Source organism: Cryptomeria japonica, chromosome 5, assembly GCF_030272615.1.
Source record: "Cryptomeria japonica chromosome 5, Sugi_1.0, whole genome shotgun sequence".
Lineage (NCBI taxonomy): Eukaryota > Viridiplantae > Streptophyta > Pinopsida > Cupressales > Cupressaceae > Cryptomeria > Cryptomeria japonica.
Genome location: NC_081409.1, coordinates 564,219,928 through 564,243,598, shown reverse-complemented (window position 1 = coordinate 564,243,598; position 23,671 = coordinate 564,219,928).

Genomic DNA, 23,671 nt, shown 5'->3' with positions numbered 1-23,671 from the left:
AAATTGGAGCCTTTCAATGAAAAAATATTTGAAGAGTGTTTTAGAATGACATACCTTACAATATGTTAGCATTGGTAATTCATTACAAACCATAGATACAAATACATTTGATGAAGTCGGCTACTAATATTCAACATCAATATATTAACATATATTTTAACTTTGTATCTTTCATTGCTAAGGTAATCCATGAAGAATTGGTATTTGAAGGTTGATGATAGGATCGTGTCTTTGAATCTTTCATTGCTAAGGTAATCCACAAAGAATTGGTGTTTGAAGGTTGATGATAAGATCATGTCTTTCAAGTGATATGGCATGCTATGCCATATTTTTCTATATATTGGAGGAGATATTTGGGAATATGCTTTCTAAATGAGACATGAGAACTAATAGAAGAAAATATTGTGCATATCTATATGCATATTTGGGAATATGCTTTCTATATTTGATAGATATTTTCTATAGAAAATGTTGATGTTGTTAGGTCATAAGAGGATGAAATCTTCTAAGAATTTTACTATATTTTAAGGCACAAGGAATAATAGATTGAAGTAGGGTATGACCGCAATCAAGGTGATTGGTTCTTTCATTTAGATAGAGAAATCATCAATATCTAGTAGAGCCAAATGTTCAACCGAGGTGGGTGTTTGAAGGGCAACTTTCCTTGAGATCATGTGGTAGTTAAATGAGGCTAACAAATTTCATTTGAGGCAATAGAAGAAGGGTTTTTTCCTTCCACCAACATTGAAATTCTTAGAATTTATAATTACTTCAAAGGAAGGAATAGAACTCTTAGGTTCTAAATTAATGAAGCATATGCTGAGAAAAGAAAGGAAAAGGTATTTTGATCTAGAGAATTATATTTCTAAGGTTGGAAAGGTAGTTAGCAACTATAATTTGAACATTAGTTTGATTAATCTAACGACTTGATTAAGATTGCTCCAACAAGATAGAAACTAAGGACAAGAGAGTTAAATGGCTCAGAATTATTCTTGGAGAAAGAAAGAGGAAAACCTACAATGATAGATACAAAGGAGTATTCAATTAAATTAAAGATCATTCTCTTATATTGCAGATGTTGTGTAATATAGATAGTTTGGGGTTTGTTCCTTTAAGAATTATCGTAAGGATAATTGTTCAAGATCCTATAATGGAGCCAGAATATCTAGATATACAAGAAAGGGAGCAATATATTTATTGATCTCTAGTGGTATATGTTGTAGAAATATGAGATGACATTCCTCTTGTAGGGGAAATAGAATTAGAGAGAGATCAGCCTCTAGTTGACTATCCTATTATAGAGGAAGTTGGAGAAAATAAAATTAGCATTCAAAAAATCCAACAAGGCATTGACTCAGCCTAAAGCCACATGAATTGAGAGACATTACTATAAAAATAATAATGTTGAATTTATAATAAGGGGGTAAATCTATGCATAATGTGATAACTTTAGCTAAAGTGAATTTTTTATCCGATTGTGAGTTCTTTCAATCCACATTGTTTAAAGCACTGCTACTAAAGAAAAAATCAAAGGTACTTATGAAAATGATTTAAGATGAAGAAAAAAAGAAGATCAGAGAAGATGATAATGAGAATATAGCTCAAAGTATCCTAAAGGATGTTGACTTTGATGCAAGCAAGACTACTCTAGATGAGGGTAGAAGACTATTCATAGGATGTAGTTTGCTACTCTTACTATTATAGGATATAGCTTTTTTTATAGCCTTGAACACTATAAGATAATAAGGAAATGCTGAAGATATCTAAAAAATTAAGGAGCAATAAAAATAAGGTACATTGGTTGGTTTGGTTTTAGTATAAAATATGAAACCTCAGCTATATTAGTGATAACTCTTAAGAAAACTAAGCCTCAAGTAGTTAGAGATATAAATGAACTTATAGGGAATTTGATTATGAGAAGATTAAGTGATACTCATATCCCTCAATAATTATTCTTGGATATAAGCACAACTCTATATAGTGAGGCAACAAAATAGAAATTGTAGGTAAATTTTGTTAAATTATAGAAGAGATCACATTGATTTATTATAAGAATATAATAAGCTAAAATAAATGGTCACCCCAATAATATATTGTATCAAAACTTCTAATATAGTTAGTTTAGGAAATACATTCTAGAGGATAAAAATACATTTATAATGAGAATTGGATATGTGAAGGAGAAGCTAAAGAAAAGTCAGAATGTAGAGGTTGAGGTGAAAGAGAGAGGAAAAACAGATAATATTGACTTAGTTAATAACCTTCTAAATTATCATATTTCATTGGTTTTCATAAGGTGTATTAAGCTTGGGATGTTATGTTAATTTTTTAAAAGACTATATAAACCAAGTTAATGATGAATCAACCTTAAGGTAGATATTGAGTACATGGATTCAACATATGTTGACTTTAATAAAGATTCATAACACTGCATGATTTAATACTAATGCTCCTATTGACATATCAAGTACTTGTGAGGTCATTATAATTTTGAATGACATCTCTATATTTGAGGGAATACTTGATCTAATGATAAAGAAAAAATTAATATTTTCAAGATCCTTGAGGAACTTTTATTACTTCTAATACTTAATAGTGATCATAGGATGAAATCATTAGATGATTGGAAATATATTTATTCTATAGCATCTGTATATCTTTAGTCACATCTATCACTCAAGAGGGTAAGGTGGATTCAATCTCACCAAACACTAAATTTGAAAGGCTGCTAGAATTTGATTCTAGATTTGGTCATTTCATTAAGAAAACCAAAGTACTCCTCATTGCAAGGTACATGAATCACATGAATAAATTTACAAAAATATTTAAGAACAAGTGGTCATCAAAAGAATAATTTTGATATGTGGATGGGGAATTAGCTATAAATCTTGTACGATGTTGATTCTTCTCATCACCTAAACTCTATTAGATCTTCAAATTATGTATACAGGTATTAAAACGTATAATAAATGATTAAAAAAAAGTAATATTTATGGATAAAGGAATGCTTAAGATGAATAAATCTAGATTAAGGATTTAACCCAAGGCATAATTAATCTTAATTTCAATTATAAAAGGAGACCAAGAGCTCATAATTTCTATACTTAGATAAAGGTGTATTTAAAAAGGTTATTTTTTTGTTAGTATTCATAAAAGTTAGTTATTGTACGGAAGCCTTGGTTTATTTTTGGTTATTTGATGTTCTCATATTTAGAACTTTATGAGTTCAAAGGGAGAAGTGACATATTTTTTGTAAGGATGGGCAAAATTGGAATGATGAGGGTTTGGTTCACTTGGCTCTTGAGTTGAAGCTTGGACTAAGATACAAGTTTCCCACGGAGCACATTGAATTCACTTGGACAAAAAGACTTTTGCACTTCCATCTTTTCCCATATGAGACCTTATAAATTCCATAATGCCTACACTAGAAATGATATATTCTAATTCCTGCCCTAAATACTTCAATTTTCTATTTATTATGGAAAATATAGGTGATATGTTGATTCTTGGTGACCATTCATGGTTATTAATTTCATAGTTCTCTCTATTAGTGGTTGGGTTGTGAGGGAATATGATACTATCTCTTCTATGTTTAAGTCTATAATTGGGGTACTAGAGTTGTGTTAAATATATATTTGGAAGCATACCTTTGTAATTTTTGTGTAAATTATTCTATTATAATATTTTATTCTTGGTTTAGATTAGATGAATGCATGATTTGTAATTATTGTCATCTATATTTTATTTAATGTAATTTTTCTCTAAAATGAATAATGAATTATTATAATTTCCTTCTTGCACATTAATTGTGTTGAATTATATACATCTATGTGAGAATTTATTCAAGGAGTAGTATAATTCTTTTATAAAAAATAATAAAAATATTTACTTTATAAATAGACTATTAAGTAGTATATGTCATCTCTATAAGTTGTTAGTAGGTCATATAATTTCAAGGTAATAATATATAGTAAAGGACTCATGACTACCAAGAATTGTGGTATTACAATTGAATTTCATGTATTATCTCTTTACTTTGTAATCCCTAAAATAGGCATCGATCCATCTATTGTATATCCTTATGACCCTAAAACACATTTAAAATGATTTTTTTTTGCATTTATATATTTTTTTTAAATTATTTAATTTTTGCATACCTAAGCATAAAATTAATTAGCAATAAATTATTTATGCTTAGAATTTTGTCGATTATTATCAAAATGTATACAAATTAATATTTATATAACACTTGGCATCAATATTTAAAATGGATACTCACTTTAGTCTTATAGAGCCTAAAGTGTAAGAGATAAATCTTAAGATCTCTCTTTTCATTGGCCAACTCTTCAATAGTTATAAGCACAAGATCTTAAAAACTCTTTAGAAAACACTAAATATAGGTTGGAGAACCAACATATTGATTCAAGAATATAATAATAGTGGCATGTGTAACATTTTGATCTAACCTCTCCTCGGACCTTATAGTTTCTACAAAGGCTTCTTCTTGGGATTAATGGGAGTCTCCCAATTTTTCATAATTACTAGATCTTGAACTATGGTTTTTAATCAATAATAATTAACAAATATTTGAAAATTTTTATAATTATTTTAAATATATTTAAAATAACATATATATTTTTTTAAATTAATTAGTTCCCTATTAGTGTAGGCTTTATTCGTTCGCCCTTTTTCTCAATATGAGCTCTATTAACCTAGGGATACAATTATTCTAGTTATATCATTATGGTATCAATTAGAAAATTTTATTGAGGCGTTTAATGTATATATGTGGGTGATATTATTAGTTATAATATATGCATGTATATAGTGGTTACCTTCCCTTGTCTCCTTTTAAACCATAAATGTAGTTATAATTATAGAAAACTTTGATCACATCAATTTACTATGGTTAACATCAAATTTTTCTCCCTATTAGCTCCCATGGCGTCTTGCTGTTAGCTCCCATGGTGACTCATTGTTAGCTTCTTCCAGCTAGCGACTCCTTGTGTGTTGCTTTCTTCCTTATTGTTTTTTTATTATGGCTGAGGCTGCAGGGGCCTTTGCGGGATTCCCAACAGGTTGGTTTTCATAACCTTGTTCCATGTGACTGCCTTGCTTTTCAGGAGGACCCTCTGGTGGCAGATTCATCTTGTCTCCCTTCTTCTCCTTAGTACCATTTTGATCTTTTTGCAGAACTTGAATCTTTGACTTATGCGGAGAAACTCCTGGGTGGAAGCCCTACGAAGATGGGGATATCTTTTGGCAGTCCTTCTCCCCAGGCTAAATATGTGGTTAGTGAATAATAGGTGGAGGTACCTGATGTGTTAGTTAACTTGGCTATTGCTGAACTAAGCCTCTCCTTGATTGGGAAGTTTCTGGCATCTCATCCTCCTCTGGACTTGGTGAAAAAAATGGGTTGCTACTAGGTGGGAGTTGAAAGGAAGCGTTACCTCCAGGGCTATGGCTAATGGCCTCTTCCTTTTTAGCTTCACTAATCAATCGGATATGGGCAATATTCTCACGGATGGGGCTTCGACCTATGGGAATACAAGCTTCCTCTCCTTATGAAAATGGAAACCTAACCTTGATACCTAGTCTGATCTTGGTGTTGTGGCCCCTACGTGGATTTGTCTCCTAGGGTTACCGCTAGAGTTTTGGAATCTAGAGATCCTCAAGGGGATTGCGAACTCCTTCAAGAAGTTCCTTGCTATTGATAGTATAACACAATGCAGATCTTGTTTATTATTTACACGTGTTTATGTTAATGTTTCTATTAACACGGTGTTACCTACTAGGGTTACCCTCCTCTCTAAGATGGGCTCTTGGGTTCAACCAATAGAGTATGAGAATGCCAAAGCCTTTTGCCAAAGTTGTGGTCGTTTTGGACATCTTAGTTGATCCTATAAAAGAAATGACACCCACAAATAACTGCACCCTAAAAGTATGGAGGTTCCAGAAGAGGAACCAAGCAATAAGACTGAGAATCATCTAGAGAAAGCCCCCACGGTGTTGGATGGTTCCTCCAATCAGGAGATTGAAAATAACTTGCTTAAGGATAAGAAGAAGCAACTTAATGGCCACATGGCATCCTCCTCTATGACTGCGGAGATGTGGGAAGTCTATAGAACCCCTCCCTTTATTAGACTTTTTTGATACTCTTTTTTACTATGGTTGACTTTTCAATGGTTTTTTGTGGATACACTATGTGGTGATGCTTTTATTTAGATATTATACTATTATGGACTATACTTTGATGTGTGATTCAATGAATGTTGATTATGCATTATTTCCTTATGAATGATTAGATGTTAATTCTATTATGTGTTATTGACCATGGACTAACACATTTACCTTTTTGTATGAGTTGCATGATGTATCTGGATCTTCATGTTTGTGTGGAGTTTGTATGGGGTGCGAGGATATGATTTTCCATCACTCACTTTGGTGAGACATGAAACATCATGATTCTCCTTCACCAGTGTGTTTACCATATTTGTATATATATATATATATATATATATATGTATGTGTGGTTCAGTGACGCAAGTATTTCAGGTACAAGGTACTAACTTCGCCTAGCTCCACAGGTCTGAGCGTACCTAATTAACTTGATGGAAGTGGAGGAGATAGTCTTAAGGCCCAAGATATCATCCCTAGGCTTGCTCAATAGTGAGCATTGCCAATCTTTTGTCAACCTTTCATATGTTGGTATGCGATTCAAGTCTTTATTTTGTTAAGATGAGTTTGTGTGTTATGTGTTTTGTGACTTTATTAATTTTCTTCTAGTTTTATTTAATGTGAAATTAATTATCAATACCTTAAGGTTATTAATAATTAATGTGTATTGCTTTTATAAATTAAATTAAGGATAAATTAATATGGGCACTTTTTTATGGTTAAATAAATAAATCAAGCATTCTAGGTTGATTATTTAAAATGATTATTTTAGTATATATCATGTATAGTAGATTTATATTGTGTCTTTTTTATTTGAGAAAAGTTATTTCAAATTTTAAAAATTAAATATCTAAATGACTTTCATTTGTGTGTGAGGAAATTTGATTTTTTTTTAAATTAAAAATATGAATGTTATTAATTGATAGAAACAAATTCAATTTTAATTTTAATAAGGAAAAGAATTTTGCCCTCAAAGCTATTTTGGGTAAAATCCTTTACATCTGGGGATTTTCCAAAATAGGGAGTTCTTTTCATTTTTGGGGAAATTTGTTCTCTGTCGTTGAATGTGGATTTTGTTGGAGGTGTTGAAGAAATTTTTGAAAGGGTTTTAGTTTAGTGAAAATCTTGGAAAGGCTCTTCAATTTTCTTCCAGGGAGGCATATAAGGTTGGTTTTTGAATCTCTGCTTTTGAATGTTAGTGTAACTGTTTAAGAAATCTCGGTGATTTTTTTTGTGTGCCATGTTTAGTAGAGAAAATCTATTGAAGAATCTTGTAGGAAAGAAGTAAAAGGTTGTAGTTTATTTTGGAAATGTAAATTCTTTGTTTATTTTGTTTTAATTTCTCCATGAGAGTCTCAGAAATGTAGACCAATAAAATCTCGGTTGGGAATTTTAAATTTCAAAAAAAATTAGTGCTCATGTTGTGAATGGAAAAAATGGGGAAACTTGAATTTGCTATGGTTATAGATAAAATATAATTTATAGAAGAAATTGTTTATTGTTATTTTTATACAGCTTTGTTTTGCTCCATTTTATTTGATTTTTTGTTAATAATGCAGTAGAGAGAGTATTATATTTTTTTTTTATAAAGATAAATGGGTTTTACATGGACCCGAAACCCAAAGTTTTACAAAAGTCGGTCATTAGCCAAACAGACATGAACCATTAGAAAAATAGGGGAGCACTCCAGAATAGTCATGAAAGCAAAGAGATGTAGACAAACAAGACAAAAGAAAAGAAAAACACTCTATTAAGAGAGTGCACCAGATCCTTGTTCTTCTGGATGGAAATCTTGTTGATTTCCTCTAGTTCCTCCATGATGAATCTAGAGGTACCCTTGTTGTTGCTCCTGCTTCTGGTTTTGGAACTAAGACCAGTGGTTTTGTTGTCTCTAGTAGCCATATCTTCACCAACAAGGTGAAGATATCTATTAAATGGAGGAGCTGTTGTTTTTTTTTTTAAATCTTTCTGTTGTTCTTATTTTATATTTTTTGTTTGTTTCGGGGCATTTGATATTTTCTTGTAGGCATACCGCAACATGGAAGCCATTTGGTAACCCACGACTGTGGGTGTCGTGGGAATTCCACACCATGGGAGCCCATATGGGAACCCACAACTGTCGGTGCCATGGGCATTCCACAGCATGGGAACCCATATTGGAACCCATGGTTGTGGGTGTCATGGCACTCCCACAGTGTGGGAACCCATGGTTGTGGGTGCCATGGGCACACCCACTACGTGGGCCCCATAGACCACTCCCTCCCTTTCCCTTTCATGGGGCCCACCAAAGATAATAATTAATTTAAGTTTTTCTTATATATATATATATATATATATATATATATATATATATATATATATATATATATATATATATATATATATATATATATATATATATATATATATATATGACTAAATTTATCTATTGATGTTAGTGAATATGGATTGGAGGATTATATTTTTTTTGGAAACTATTGAAGAAATTGATTTAAATCGAAATTTAGAAATTATAGTGAAACTTGGTCAAATATGAACTTGATGGAAAACAAAATCTATATTCGAATATAAATAATGGTTTGGACTTCTATATGTTTTGGTTTCTTAAACAAGTCATCGTGGAAGTTAATTGGTTATAAGTTGATTTGTCCTTTTAATGTTTCTTTCCCTTTTGTGGTCTTGTCTTGTGAGTAGACCGAGTTGTGTTATATTACCTCCAGTTGGTTAAACCTAGATGGTAGGGTTTGTATGACCAAGTGCATTTCTTCAGTTGTGTTTGAACTCCAGTGTATGGTTGGATTTTTTTGTTTTTGCCTTGGAGTTGTTTTGGGATTTTGTAGTGTCATAAGGAAGAGTGGCTTCCGAGTGAGGGTTGGGCCCAAAAGAGGCTGATGGGATAAACCCCTCAAAAGTTGGATAATTAAGTGATAACTTAATAATATATTAGGGGGTTTGGGTAGCTTAAATATTAATTAAGATTAATTGTATCCCGCTCATGGTTGAGTGCTCGTATAGACTTAGGATGTAGTGGGAAGGCCTGGAATGGTAAAACCAACCACCTTGTCCTCACAACAGGTTTGTTGGGTCCGCATAAGACTAGGATGGGGCCAAGGGTTCAGGAGAGGCTACCAGGATAACACAAGATGGGCATCGGGGCCTATGGAGGCTTGCCAGGATAACCATTCCAAGCTATGCGATGACACTCTTCCCTTATGTTCACTAATGTGTAGACTTGTTGATGTCACGTGGAGTTTTATTATGCAATCATGTTTATGTGTGTATGTTTATGTAGTTACCCAATGTAATGTTTAGACCATGTGTACATTCTTTGTGGTTTGCTAGAGGGTCTTATTGCTATCTCCTAGAATGGTGGGGTGGTTCTTTTTGAGCCACATGGTCGAGTGTTCAATCCTTTCATGCGAGGGTTGGCTTTGCAGGTGTTCTAATTGTTCTCGAAGATTTGATCATCTCATGTACCAGTTGGATCCTCTTTGTTTTTCTTGGATTATTCTTGTATTTCTTGGACCTTATGTGGTCGGATGTATCATTTTTAATGTATGCCTTCATGCCAAGATGTAATTTTGATGTAATCTGTATGTACTCTTATGAGACTTGGTGTTTTAAGTGCAATGTAATATTATAAAAACCTCATAATGTATATGCAGTGTATTATGATGAGTATTATATGGTAGGATTTATATCTTTAATTATAAACATTGATGTAAAGTAAATGAATGTATTATTATGAATGTAGCATAGAAATGTTATTGTTATCAAGTGCAAAAGTACGAGTCAATCATTGTTTACTTTAATTAAGTTCCTAATTGTTAAATATATCTTGAGTGGATTATTGACCTTAAGTAATGATTAGTTTAACTAAGTAATCCACGTTGGAAAACCCTTTAGGAGTTGTAGTTTAAGTCTTCCGTTTATGCAATTAAATGCAATCTTTCATCTTAATGCTATGGTATGTTCTTTATGTTAAAAAATAATTAATATTTCCACTCTTTTTCTATTGTTTTTAGTATGATCCTTTAGGGTTTCTTGGCGGGGCATTACAATTGGTATCAAAGCCTAGGTTTCAACACTGAGTACTCCAGTTTCATATGAGCCCATCTAACTAGACCAGTTGCTAAGACTTACTTCTTGTGTCTTCCTTGTTAGTATCCTTGCTGGAGATCTAAACTTTAATTCTTGTGGTGTTGTTGTTAGGATTATACCTAGTAAGGGTAAAGGTCGTGGTCACGGTCGTGATTGTGGTCAAAGTAGAGGTAGAGTACATGGTCATAGGACTAACTGTTAGAATCCTTCACCTCAGGATACTCATGAGAGTGTTGAGGCAAAGCAACATCAGTCAATTCACTTGAGTGAGTAGAGGGATGTGAGTCAACATAGTGAGCAGCCTAGTGTTTAGCAAGTTCCTAAGGAGGAAGAGTTGTGTCAGATGTTTCAGGAGGTCCTAGTTTGATTAGGCCCTAGACCTGAGGTTGAGTAGTAGGATAATATGTAGTTTGGGGAATCTCACCATTTTTAGCATGTGGATAGAGATAGGGAGATGTCCCCTAGGAGGAGAGAGAATGCAGTTGATAAGGAGGTTGTATCTAGTGGTCACATGAAGGATTTGTTGAGATCCCACCCTCCTACATTTGATGGTTTAGGCAGTGGACTGGAGGTTGAGACCTGGCTTATTGATTTGGATTGGTGTTTTACCATGCATCTATATGGAAGCAACACCAAAGAAAGATGTGCCATCATGCATCTCAGAGATTTTGCTTCCACTTGGTGGAGACTTGAGGAGAAGAAGATTAATGTGGACATAGGTTCAGCTTCATGGGATTTATTTCTGGAGAGGTTCAGGGCTCCTTTCAGTTCAGTTGAGGCAGCGTTGTACAAATGAGTTCCATGAGTTGTGCCAAATGGGGATGATTGTAGAGCAATATGAGCACATATTTTATGAGCTCAAGTAGTATGCTGGTATAGGAACGATGAGGCTATGTTGGTGCAACACTTTATGAGGGGCCTGAATGACCGTATCAATGGAGGAGTTCGAGTGTTTGAGCCAACATCTATTGAGTTAGCCATAGCGAAAGATTGGCTAGTGGAGCAAAATTTATCCCATGCACTTGGTGGATAAACTGGGTTCAGATTGGTAGTGCACCATCCAATGGATCTGAGGATAGAGGTGGTCAGTCTCAGGATATTGTACCTTTTAGGAATTTTCAGGCACCCACCAAGGGTGGTCAGCAGCAATGTAGTAGCATCAAAAGTTCCAACCTAGGCATAAGCATTTTTCCGGGTCATCGTGGGGGTGATCCTCAGTTCAGGAAGGATAGGAACTGGCAGCGAGCTAGGCAAAGTTTTCTAGGTTAGTCCTCTCAGAGTATTTCTTAGGCCCCTAGTAGGGATAGTTTTCAGCAGTCCAGTGGGCTGGCTGGAGGTAGAGGGCCTGACAGAGAAGCACGTTTTTCCTGTGGGACCAATATGGTCACATAGCTGTGCATTGTCCCTAGAGATCATATCAGACAACTAGCTAAATACCTTGAACTTAAGAGCCTACTATTGGGGATGCAGGTTGATCTCACAGGGTATTTGTAGCAGTTGATAACCACCAAACAGAGAATCAAGGCACCGTTATTGAGACCACAGGTGTATTGGGTGGTATATCTATTTCAGTACTATTTGATTCGGGTGCTTCTGATTCCTTTTTAACTTCTTACATTGTGGAGTAGTGTGGTCTCGTGTCTACTAGAGAGGCGGATAGGTGGCAAGTAGAGTTGGCTACCGGTTCTCATGTGGTTATATATTCCTTCATTCTGAGGTGTGAGTTTGACCAAGGACCCTTTGCTACCATAGTTGACTTTCGAGTCATTCCTTTGGAGTCTTATGGAGTTGTGTTGGGAATGGATTGGTTAGCATCACATAGTGCTAGTGTGGAGTGTCGTTAGAAGATAGTAGAGTGTTTAGATGACCATGGCAGGAAAGTGGAGATAGCTGGGATTCATATACCAATATCCCTCTGTATGATCTTTGCTATGCAGCTTAAGCAGTGTATGTGTTAGGGATGCTAGCTTTTTGTAGTTTCTCTTAATGACTTGGATGCGGAGAAAAGTCAGGAAGTCACTTTTTAGAGTCACCCTCTTCTTTGGGAGTATACTGATGTGTTCCCTAGTGACATTCCTGGTATACCTCCGAAGTGAGATATAGACTTCCGCATTGACTTAGTTCCTGGAGTGGAACCTATTTCGAGAGCACCGTATCGGATGACCACTTAGGAGTTGAGTGAGTTGAAGTTACAGATTCAGGAATTGTTGGACAAGGGGTTCATCCATCCTAGTGTTTCTCCTTGGGGTGTGCTAGTTATCTTCATGAAGAAGAAGGATAGTTCCCTTTGGTTATGCATTGACTACTGACAGTTGAATAAGGTGACCATTAGGAATCAGTATCCATTGCCTCGTATAGATGATGTCTTTGATTAGGTTAAGGGCACTAACTCATTTGGGTGCATTTTTCGACGAACTATAATATATGTTTTGTTTTGTCAGATCTTACAAGGCAATTTGTGCCAATTTTTTTTTTTTTTTAAATATTGCTCGACGTTCGTTGGAATTTTGACAAAGCTAGTTATTGTTGAAATCATGCTCGACATTTGTCAGAATTCTGACGAAAAACAAAAAAGTGAAAAAGTGAAAAAAAAAATCCGCGTGTGAACAGTGTTTTCCATACTTGCGACATCGTTTTCCTTGATTTGTGAAGGTTATAGACCGAATTTTCCATAGCCTAATTTTTTTTCCTATGAAGAAAAATCATGTCAGATAATATCAGTGAAGAACAAAATAAGGAGAAAATTGCTAGATTGTGGTCTAGCTTGAAAAGAAAAGGTGATGGGATATGTTATTGTCCTTGCAAAAATTGTAAGGGCTTAAAGACTAGAAGAATTTTAATCACAACAACTGAGAAACATTGTAGGCAGCATGGTCACATTGAAGGGGGGCATGATTATCTTGCATTGGTAAGATATTCATTATATGTGTTATATTGATTGCATTTGTAAATGTTTATATCGTTTTAACAATTTATATACCTAAAAAGTCACTTGTTAATGAGATCATGATCATGGTTTATTTATGTTGATCATTTTTATATAGGTGGGGTGCCCTAGGGCACATGATATGGACTACCATGACCCGAAGAATGTGGTTTTTCCAAGTGGAGGAACATGGAGGTGTGAATATCGAAGCTGAAGATAATGATCCTATGGAAGAAGATGATCATGTGCCAGAAAACATAGTTGAGGATGATGGTACAAATACATTGATCCATGACACATTTAGTACTGGCAGAACTGATCATGATGATCATGATAACTTTGATGTTGTTCATGATTTACCTTTACTTGAGAAGGCATACGAGCCCCTTTACGAAGGCTCCCAAACAACTCTTCTCTTTTTTGTATTGTTGTTGGTGAACTTGAAGGTTATGAATACGTATGTTAAGGTATGTCATATATGTCATCTTTTTTCATCTATTTTTGATGTTATTTCATCACTAGTAAATAAAAGGTGAAATATGTACCATTAAAATTCTTTATAGTAACAAATTATTTTTTTTGTTCTAGATTGATAGGTAATTTTTTGTTACCACCATCAAATATTCTACCTCACTCATATCGATAATTATATGCCTTTATGAAAGATATTGGAATGGAGTATCAAGCAATAGATGCATGTCCCAATGATCATATTATATATCATAAACAACATGAATTTGCAACAGAATGCCCTGAATGTCATGTTCGTTATATTCCATTATTCCCATGAACTAACAAAAAAGGTGCCTCGCAAGGTTCTTCATTATATTCCCATTATTCCACATTTGCAATGATTATTTAGGTGCGAAAGATTGGCGTAATTTATGGATTACCATGCACGCAATAGAAGTCAAGATGACATTCTTTGAATGCTTGTGGATGGTTCTGCATTTATGGACATAGAGGAAAAATGGCCACACTTTAAAGAAGAACCTCATATTCTTAGGCTTTTATTGGCAGTGGATGGTGTCAATCCATTTGGAGAGCTAAGGTCTATTTACTCGGTGTGGCCTATTTTTGTTATCAACAATAACATTACTCCATGGATGTAAATAAAGAGGGAGCACATAATGTTGGCAATGATTGTTCTAGGTATTTTTTTCATTTTATAGTCATGTACATTAAATTATATATATTGTAGTAAAATGGCTATAATAATTATGTAATGTTTTTGTTCATTCAACTAGGTAAGTACCAAGTTAAACATATGAATGTATATATCGAGCCTCTTATCTATGAGTTTTTGGAGCTATGGAATGGCATCACTGTGTATGACGTCTCTAAAACACTAGGACAAAGACAATTTCAATTCTATGCAATGCTTGTATGGACAATTCATGATGCCCCAGGACTAACACATTTTTGTGGTATATTATAATGTTCAACTTGTGCACTTTAATAATGTTAATTTTTTAAAGTATAAATCATGGATTTTTAAAAAAAATCCATTCAATATATATAATTATAAAAATTAACATATTTAATCCAATAATACATGATCTTGCAGGTCTTCAAACAAAGGGAAAATTTGCATGTCCAGTTTGTGGTTCATAGATGAAATCTCATCATTCAACAAGTTTAGGAAAGCAGGTGTTTGATGAGTATAGGCACTTCCTTCACAAAAATCATAAGTATCGAACTACTAAAAAACATCTTTTCAATGGGAAAGCAGAGACTACATCAAAACCACGAAGAATGACACCTTGCCTATGGAAGTTCGAATATATTAAAATTAATCATCAAGGTAATGTCAAATTTAATCTAATTGTTTATCTATCATATATGATATGTTTGGAATTTATATTTTTATATTGCATTTTGTTTACTCATGTTGTAATTAATGATGATTGTCGTTGTTAACTTTTTAAACTTATATGCTTCATGAAGGTCGTCAAGGCATTAATTACCACCTTCCAAAGGGACTAAAAAGTTATCCCTGAAAATTTAGTAGGTTGCCCTACTATGAGCAGCTACAAATTGTGCATTTGTTTGATACTATGCATATTGGAAAGAATATAACAGATATGTTATGGAAAATACTGGATGGAAGGCGTGACAAAGAAAAAATTGTCAAAATTTGTAGTGACATTCAGGAATCCAATCATGCAATGAAAAATGGCATTCAATTAAATAGTGATGGAGACCGAATTAATATAAGTGCCCTTCCTTGGTTATTAACTGAGCATCAAAGCAATGCTATAAAAGAGGTCATACGAAAAAATTCATTTTTCCACAGGATTTGTTGCGAACATAAACAATCTCATAAAAAAGAAAAGTGAATTTGGCCAGGGATGAAAATGCATGATTGGCATACCTTCACTAACGTAATTCATGTTCTTGCATATTTTCTATATATTTGTATACTGCATGTACTTTTTATTGTATTATGTTCAGTACTAGTTTTGGAAAAACAATAAAAGGATCATTTTATAATTGTTCCAATACGTTCTACCTCTATCTCTCCCAGACCACTTCAACAATAATGTCAAGCAAGTTATATATGATCTTGGAAAATACATGAGGTAAGTAGTGTTATTTGTTCAATTTGTTGTATAGGTATTATATTTGCCATTTGTTTTAGTTGTTATGTAATATATTGTATATTATTTTGTTAATTCTCGTTAATATATTTGCGTCTTGAATCACTTGTAGATGATTTTTATCTAAAGAAATCCATAAAGAAGATATTAAATATTGGAAGATAGAAATTCCTTGTCTAATGTGTGAAATGCAAAAGTGTCTACCTTCGATATTTTTCAATGCACAAGAACACTACCTCATACACCAAGTTGAGGAGATTGAATTGTGTTGACCTGTACACACAAGGTTAATGTGGATGGTTGAGAGGCACTTGAAATTTTTGAAGGCTTTGGTTTGACAAAGAGCACATCCTAAGGGTTCTATGGTGGAGGGATATATGGTATACCATAATATGGTGTACATTACTGAATATCTTCCTAAGTTTGCAGCAAAGATCCATGTAGATCACATTTGGGATCCCAACTCCATTAACAAATTTGAAGGGGAGTACCTGATGGGGAAAGGTAGATTGAGGAAAGTGAGAGGTAATTATTGGATGTTCATGGACAATAATCTGAATACATTTTACATTTGGTTTTTATATGTATTGTAGTTAATTAATTCTTAATCTTCAATATACATCAATTGTAAATTTCTAGTTATTTTTTCTACAGTTGCTCGAGAGTGGGATGCACTACATTTGTATGTTGCAAACAATCTTGATTTGATAATGGTATGGATTGAACGATGTCAACAGTCTAGTCGTGCATTAACATGGGAAGGTGTGGCTTCATTGGTTAAAGAAGCTCATCGCAATGGAGATTCCAATGTTACACCAAGGGAAATTGATTTGGCATATGGTTTAAAAGATAATCAGGTACGTATAAATATATTAATCACCCATATTATTTATTTATTTTTTCAATTGTAATGATATATATATATATATATATAGTTTTTTGCATATATTCGACCAAGAATAACTATATTTATCAACTAGCAATACAATAATTTTTACATGTTTGACATATTGTAGGTGAAACACATCAAGGCTACGTGGTGCAATCGTCATAAATTTTGCACCAAAAAGTTGGATGACATTAAGAAAACTTGTGATTCTTGGATAATTGCAATATTTCAGGTGACTAATGTTTCATCTAGAAGGGACATACATCCTCAAGTTTCAGAAAATTGATACTATGGGATTTTGGATGATATACTTGAGTGTGACTTTGGTTCCTTCAAAAAAAAAAATTTCATCTTCCAATGGTGTGACTTTGGTTCCTTCAATACAAGGTCATTTGAGCAAGTTAGAAATGAGCCCTATGTTCTTCCAAGCCAATGTGAGCAGGTATTTTACTCAGAGGTTCTACATAAACTGGGTTGGTCATTTGTTGTTAGACATGATCCTAGAACAAGGTCAGTAAAGTATAATATCATAGAAGAAGAAGAAGATACAAAATAACTAGAACATGATGTATATGATGATCAGGATCAACAGTTAGTTGATGATGTGCTCGATGAAGATATTGAAGAAGAGGAACAAGATCACAATGATGTAGGAGTTAATGTTCATGAATATGATGATGATGATGATATTGTTAGGTCCTGGAGACAACTGAGAGCGAGGGGCGAATTAGTTTTCAAATAAATTCAAACCAAAACAACTTAACCAACCTTAATGCTTAATAGTGATAAACCAAACTTTATGTCGGTAGACAGTTTATCAGTTAATTGCAGTACCGATAAAGATTAATGCATGAAATAGAAAGACAATAACATCCACAACACATAACACCAATATTTGTACGTGGAAACCCTGTAAGGGGAAAAACCACAGTGGGAAACCTTACCCACAATCAGATGATACTACTACAGATAGTATGTGTATACAGATGGGGTCTGCACATGTAGAAAGGCCAAGCGCCTAGAGCTCACTGCTCAAACACAAATAGGAGTCACACTGACTACAATTGGATGGTTAAATCTAATAATGTTGTAATGCTCAAAATAGCATCTTCCTATGCTAGATTCAGTATCGGTGTAGTTCTGATTTCCTTCACAAAAACCTTTCTTAACCTTCAAATGATGTCTGCATGTATAGCTCTACTTAATCTCGCATATACCTTCTTACAATTCCTTTTCCCAATCACATATCGATCTTACAAATAAGATCTTACATATATACCATAACCTAAGACCAATTTTAGTAGGTCGGCTCTAAAAGATATTACCATAAAATCAATTACAAGTAGATCAATAACCGATGCAATATCTGATTCAACATGTTGGCTTAATGCATTTACAATAACAACAAAATCATCTCCAAAGCATGTCGTGTTGATCTGGAATAGATAAGTCTGTCGGTGCTTATTCTGGACCTATTTTCCAGTAACAGCAAATATGCAAATATGAATATATCAATGAACAAATCTCCAAGACAAAGTGTCCAAACAATTTTTTCAACATAACCAAGTGTTTTCCATGTCATTCCAAGTGTCGGTGAACAATATATCCTGCCGGTGATACAGATATCGGTGACTGTGCATAAGTCACTTGCTTGCCGATGAACATTGCCAGTTCTCCAAAGTGCCAGAGTTGATAAGTGTTAATAGGTGTTTACATCAATGACAAAACCATATCAACATAACCAAAATACCAACAATCTCCCCCTTTGGCATTGATGGCAACACAAGATGGAAAAACCATCAAAGTGCCAAAATAGACCAGAAATCAAAATTCAGATACAGAGAGTAATCAATCTCTCCCAAAGTAACAATCTCTCCCCCTAAGAGTAACATGTGTTCCTTGTTTTTTTCCATATCAATCTCTCCCCCTTTGACATAAAATGCCAAATCCAATACAAAAGCCAGGTTCAAATACAAAAAACCAACCAATTAGATATACCAACTACTCCCCCTGAGAAGTAGCTCTCCTCATCAAAGTCGGAGTAAAATATTTCTCTATTAATTCTTCCGATTGATGACAAACATCAAATGTCTAAGTCTCTACCGGTGGGGGTATGACCCCAAGCTGATCTCTGAGATATTCAAAAGTCTCCTTAGGCAAAGGATTAGTGAAAATTTTTGCAATCTTCTCTTTAGTATTCACATAAACCAGTTTTACTTCTTTTGCTTCAACATTCTCTTTTAGAAAATTTAGTTTGATAGAAACATGTTTAGTTTTAGAATGTAATACCAGATTCTTAGATATATCAATTGCTGTAGTGTTATCACAATAGATAGTTATAGGTTCCTTGCATTTTATCTTTATGTCCTTCAACATTTTCTTAAGCCATGATACCTGTGTATAGTTAGTTGTTGTTGCAACATATTCTGATTCTGCTATTGATAAAGATGTGCAACTTTGTTTCTTGCTTAACCACGAAATTAATCTGCTTCCAAGAAAAAATGCTCCATCGGTGGTGCTTTTTCTGTCATCCACATCTATTGCCCAATTTGCATCTATGTATGCACATAGTTCAAAGTTTTTATCTCTAGGATACCATAAACCAAGATTTGTAGTGCCTTGTAAGTACCAAAAAATCCTTTTTACTATTGATTCATGATTTTCTCTAGGATTACTCTGAAATCTTGAAACAATACATACTACATTCATAATATCAGGTCTTTTTTGTGTCAAATACAGTAGGTCTCCTATCATAGATTTGTACCTAGTCGAATTAACATGTGTAGATTCATCCCTTAGTGATAATTTGTCATTTGTATTCATAGGTGTGCTTACCGGTTTAGAGTTCTCCATCCCAAATTTCTTTAGTAACTCCTTCAAGTACTTGGATTGACTCAAGAACATACCTTTATCAGTCTGTGAAATCAGCAATCCTAAAAAGAATTTTATCTCTCCAATCATAGACATTTCAAATTCTTGCTGCATTTCAATAGAAAAGTCTTTACATAATCCATCTTCTCCTCCAAAGATTATATCATCAACAAAAACTTCTATAACCAAGATGTCATCATTAGTCACGTTATAGTATAAGTTGATGCTAGCATTACCTTTAGAAAATCCAATCTTCAAAAGATATTTATCCAATCTAGCATACCAAGCTCTTGGAGCTTGCTTCAACCCATACAAAGCTTTCCTTAACCTGCAAACCATATCTTTGTTATCTGTTAAAGAAAATCCATTAGGTTTCTCAATGTAAATTTCTTCTTCAAGATCTCTATTCAAAAATGCACATTTAATATCCATTTGATATACTTTGTAGTTCTTGTGTGCTGCAAAAGCCAAGAATAATCCGACTGCCTCAATTCTAGCTACCGGTGCAAAGGTTTTATTATAATCAATTCCTTCTTTCTGAGAATATCCCTTACACACTAATCTTGCTTTATTTCTGATTACCTTACCATCTTCATTAATTTTGTTTCTAAATACCCATTTTGTTCCAATCACATTTTTGTCTTTAGGCCGAGGAACTAATGTCCATGTGTTGTTCTTCTCAATTTGTTCTAGTTCCTCTTCCATAGCTTTAATCCAGTGTTTATCTTCACATGCCTCATTAATTGATGATGGTTCAATTTGAGAAATAAGACATACCTCTTCATTTTCCAATCTTCCTCTTGTCATAACTCCTTCATACTTGTTCCCAATTATCTGATTTTTTGAGTGGTTCAATCTTACATACCGGGGTGTCTTCATTTGTTGTTGTTCCTCAATTATAGTGGAATTTTTCAGATGATACCGGGGTAACTAGATCTTCATTCTGTACTGGTGGATTCAATGTAGGTTCATTTGTAAGTATCTCTATTGTCGGTTTAGAGTCTATATACCTTGAAGTTCCTCTAAATTGTTCATCAATCTTCACATTTGTACTCTCAACAATTTTCTGCAATCTCTTGTTAAAACATCTAAATGCATTGATCTTAGATGAATAACCAAGAAATATTCCTTCATCACTTCTAGGATCAAATTTGCCAATATACTCATCTCTTCTAATATAGCATTTACTTCCAAATATTCTGAAATATTTAAGAGTAGGAGTAATGCCGAACCATAGTTCATGAGGGGTCTTACTGGTTTCACCTTTGATGTGAACTTTGTTGAATGTATAGACCTTTGTGCTTACTTCCTCTCTCCAATATACATGTGGTAGATTCACTTCTGATAACATACTTCTAGCTGCATCCAAGATAGTTATGTTTTTCCTTTCTACAACTCCATTTTGTTGTGGTGTCTGGGTGCTGATAACTGTCTTCTGATTCCATTCACTTCACAGAATGCATTAAATTCCTTACATGTTAATTCACCTCCTTGATTTGATCTCAGACATTTGATTTTCTCACCGGTTTCATTTTCTACCATTACCTTGAATAGTTTGAACTTCCCAAGTGCTTCTGCTTTTTCTCTGAGAAAAGTAACCCAGCACATTCTAGAATGGTCATCAATGATTAGCATGAAATATCTATCACCTTGTAAGCTTTTAGTTCTACCTGGACCACATAAATCAATGTGAATTAAGTCAAGAGCATTATTGGATTTTTTTGGAATACTTATAAAAGATGCTCTAACTTGTTTTCCAAATTGACATTCCTTACATACTAGATTGTGAGGTTTAACAATCTTAGGTAAGTCTCTAACTGCCTTAGTACTAATTTTTACCATGCAATCAAAATTTACATGACAGAGTCTCTTATGCCATAACCAACTTTCATCAATATGTGCAATCAAGCATGTCTTTTCATTGTTATTCAAATGAAAGACATTACCTTTAGTTTGATTACCAGTTATAATTTCCAAACCAGTTCTGTTCATAATTTTGCATTTTCCATTCTTGAATTGTAACTAAAATCCTTTTTCAACTAATTGACCAACACTCAAAAGATTATGCTTTAAACCTTCTACATAGTAAACATTGTCAGTATTATGCTTACCATCAAGAGATATAGTACCTTTTCCTTTGATCAAACAAGCTTTATCATCTCCAAATCTTACCAGATCTCCATTATACTCCTGAAAGTTCAAGAATTTACCTTTATCAACAGTCATATGATGTGAACATCCCGAATCAATGATCCATTCATCCTTAACTTCAACTTTGGCTGCCAAGGCCTGCTTTGCTGGTTGAACAATAGGTGTCGGTTGATCTTCTGTTATAGCAACAAAAACTCATCCATTGTCTGTTGAATCCTCATCCGAATCATCAGTGACTCCTTCATCAGCAAGATAACAAGATTTATCTTTATTCTTCTTAAAATCTATATCTCTGATATTTAGGGTTAGGCTTGTATGTTCTTCTAGCTTCTTCTCTTAGTCTAGCATGTCTATCAGGGCATCTTGAAGCCATATGACCAATCTTATTATAGTTAAAACATGTAAAGGGTGCTTTACCTTCATACTTACTTCCAACTAGACCTTTAGGCATTTTCCTTGCAAATAGTGCTTCAAGTTCTTCAAGTTCTTCATTTTCTCTCCTTCTTTCTTCAATTTCTCTTGCATAAAAGGATTTCCAATCAGACTTGTCAAATGCTGGTGCAGATGATGTTGATGCTTTAAAAGCTAAATCTATCTTTATAGTAGCAACAAGACCAAATTCCTCAATTTCAAAAGCTGAAAGTTTTCCAATCAATGTGTCCCTAGTTACTGATGTATTAGGCATTGTTCTTAACTCATTTATAGCAGTAACTTTCATTTTATATGCCGGTGGCAATCCTCTTAAAACTTTTGAAACAATTTCATCTTCACTTAAGGTTTCTCCACAACATTTAATACCCAAAACAATTTCATTTACTCTTTCCATAAAAGTAGAAATCCTTTCATCTTCTTCCATTTTCAGATTTTCATACCTGACCCAGAAGCTTTCAAGTTCTGCAATTTTGACTATGGAATCTCCTTCATTCAATGTTTCCAAATGATCCCAAAAAGCTTTAGCAATAGACCTATCTGATAATCCCATGATTTTTTGATCTAATAATGTGCTCAAAAGTGTTTCCCTTACTTTGCAATCATTTTCTTCATCTTTTCCTAAGGTAGGTGGATTAGGCTGACTGGGAGTAGGAGCAGTATAGCCATTCTTTGTAATATCCTAGATATCCTTTCCAATGCAATTCAGATGTGTCTCCATTCTGATCTTCCATATGCCATATTTGGTTCCATCAAGTTTAGTATAGGAGCTGAGAAATACAACCCCACAGTAGCCTGAAGATCTTCTGCAAGCCGAATAACCTGTTACAAGGAGAAGCAATGAAGCAAAATCTGAAGAACAAGAAAAACACAGGAAAAATATTCTCCAAAAGAGAGCTCCAATTCACCAGAAATGTATTGTGAAAAGATAATACAATGAAAAGAAAAAGTAACCTCTAATAGGTCAAGAAACCCTAAAAAGGGAAAACCCTAGGTTTGCACATAATAATTAATTAAAATAATTAATTATATGCACCTAATGTTAGCTTAAGTGTAAAAGGATAATTGGAAACTTAAAGAATTAAACAAATAATGTTTAATTAATCAAGTAAAGACCCAATTACTCTAACACCCCCCCTTAAGCTAGACTTAGGGAAAAGCTAAAACCTAGAACAACTACTAAAAGCATGAAAGATGGGTCCCGACAACAAGGCCTGATCAGGTACCCAAATACAATGAAATCTCTATGAAACGGAGACAAAGGAGAAAACCCAGTGGGAAAAGACTCCTCTCCAAAAAGAGATAAAAGAACATGCTGAAAGAAGAAGAAGGAAGGAAGGCCTCATAAAGACCAAGGACAACTTCCTTCACCCCAAGCATAGAGCGCAACTGAAGATAGCGCGGTGATGCAAAAGGTTTCGTGAAGATGTCTGCAACCTACTCAGAAGTGGAAATGTACTCTAGAATGAGAACACCATCCTGAATCAATTGATGGATGAAATGCATGTGAAGCTCAATGTGCTTCAT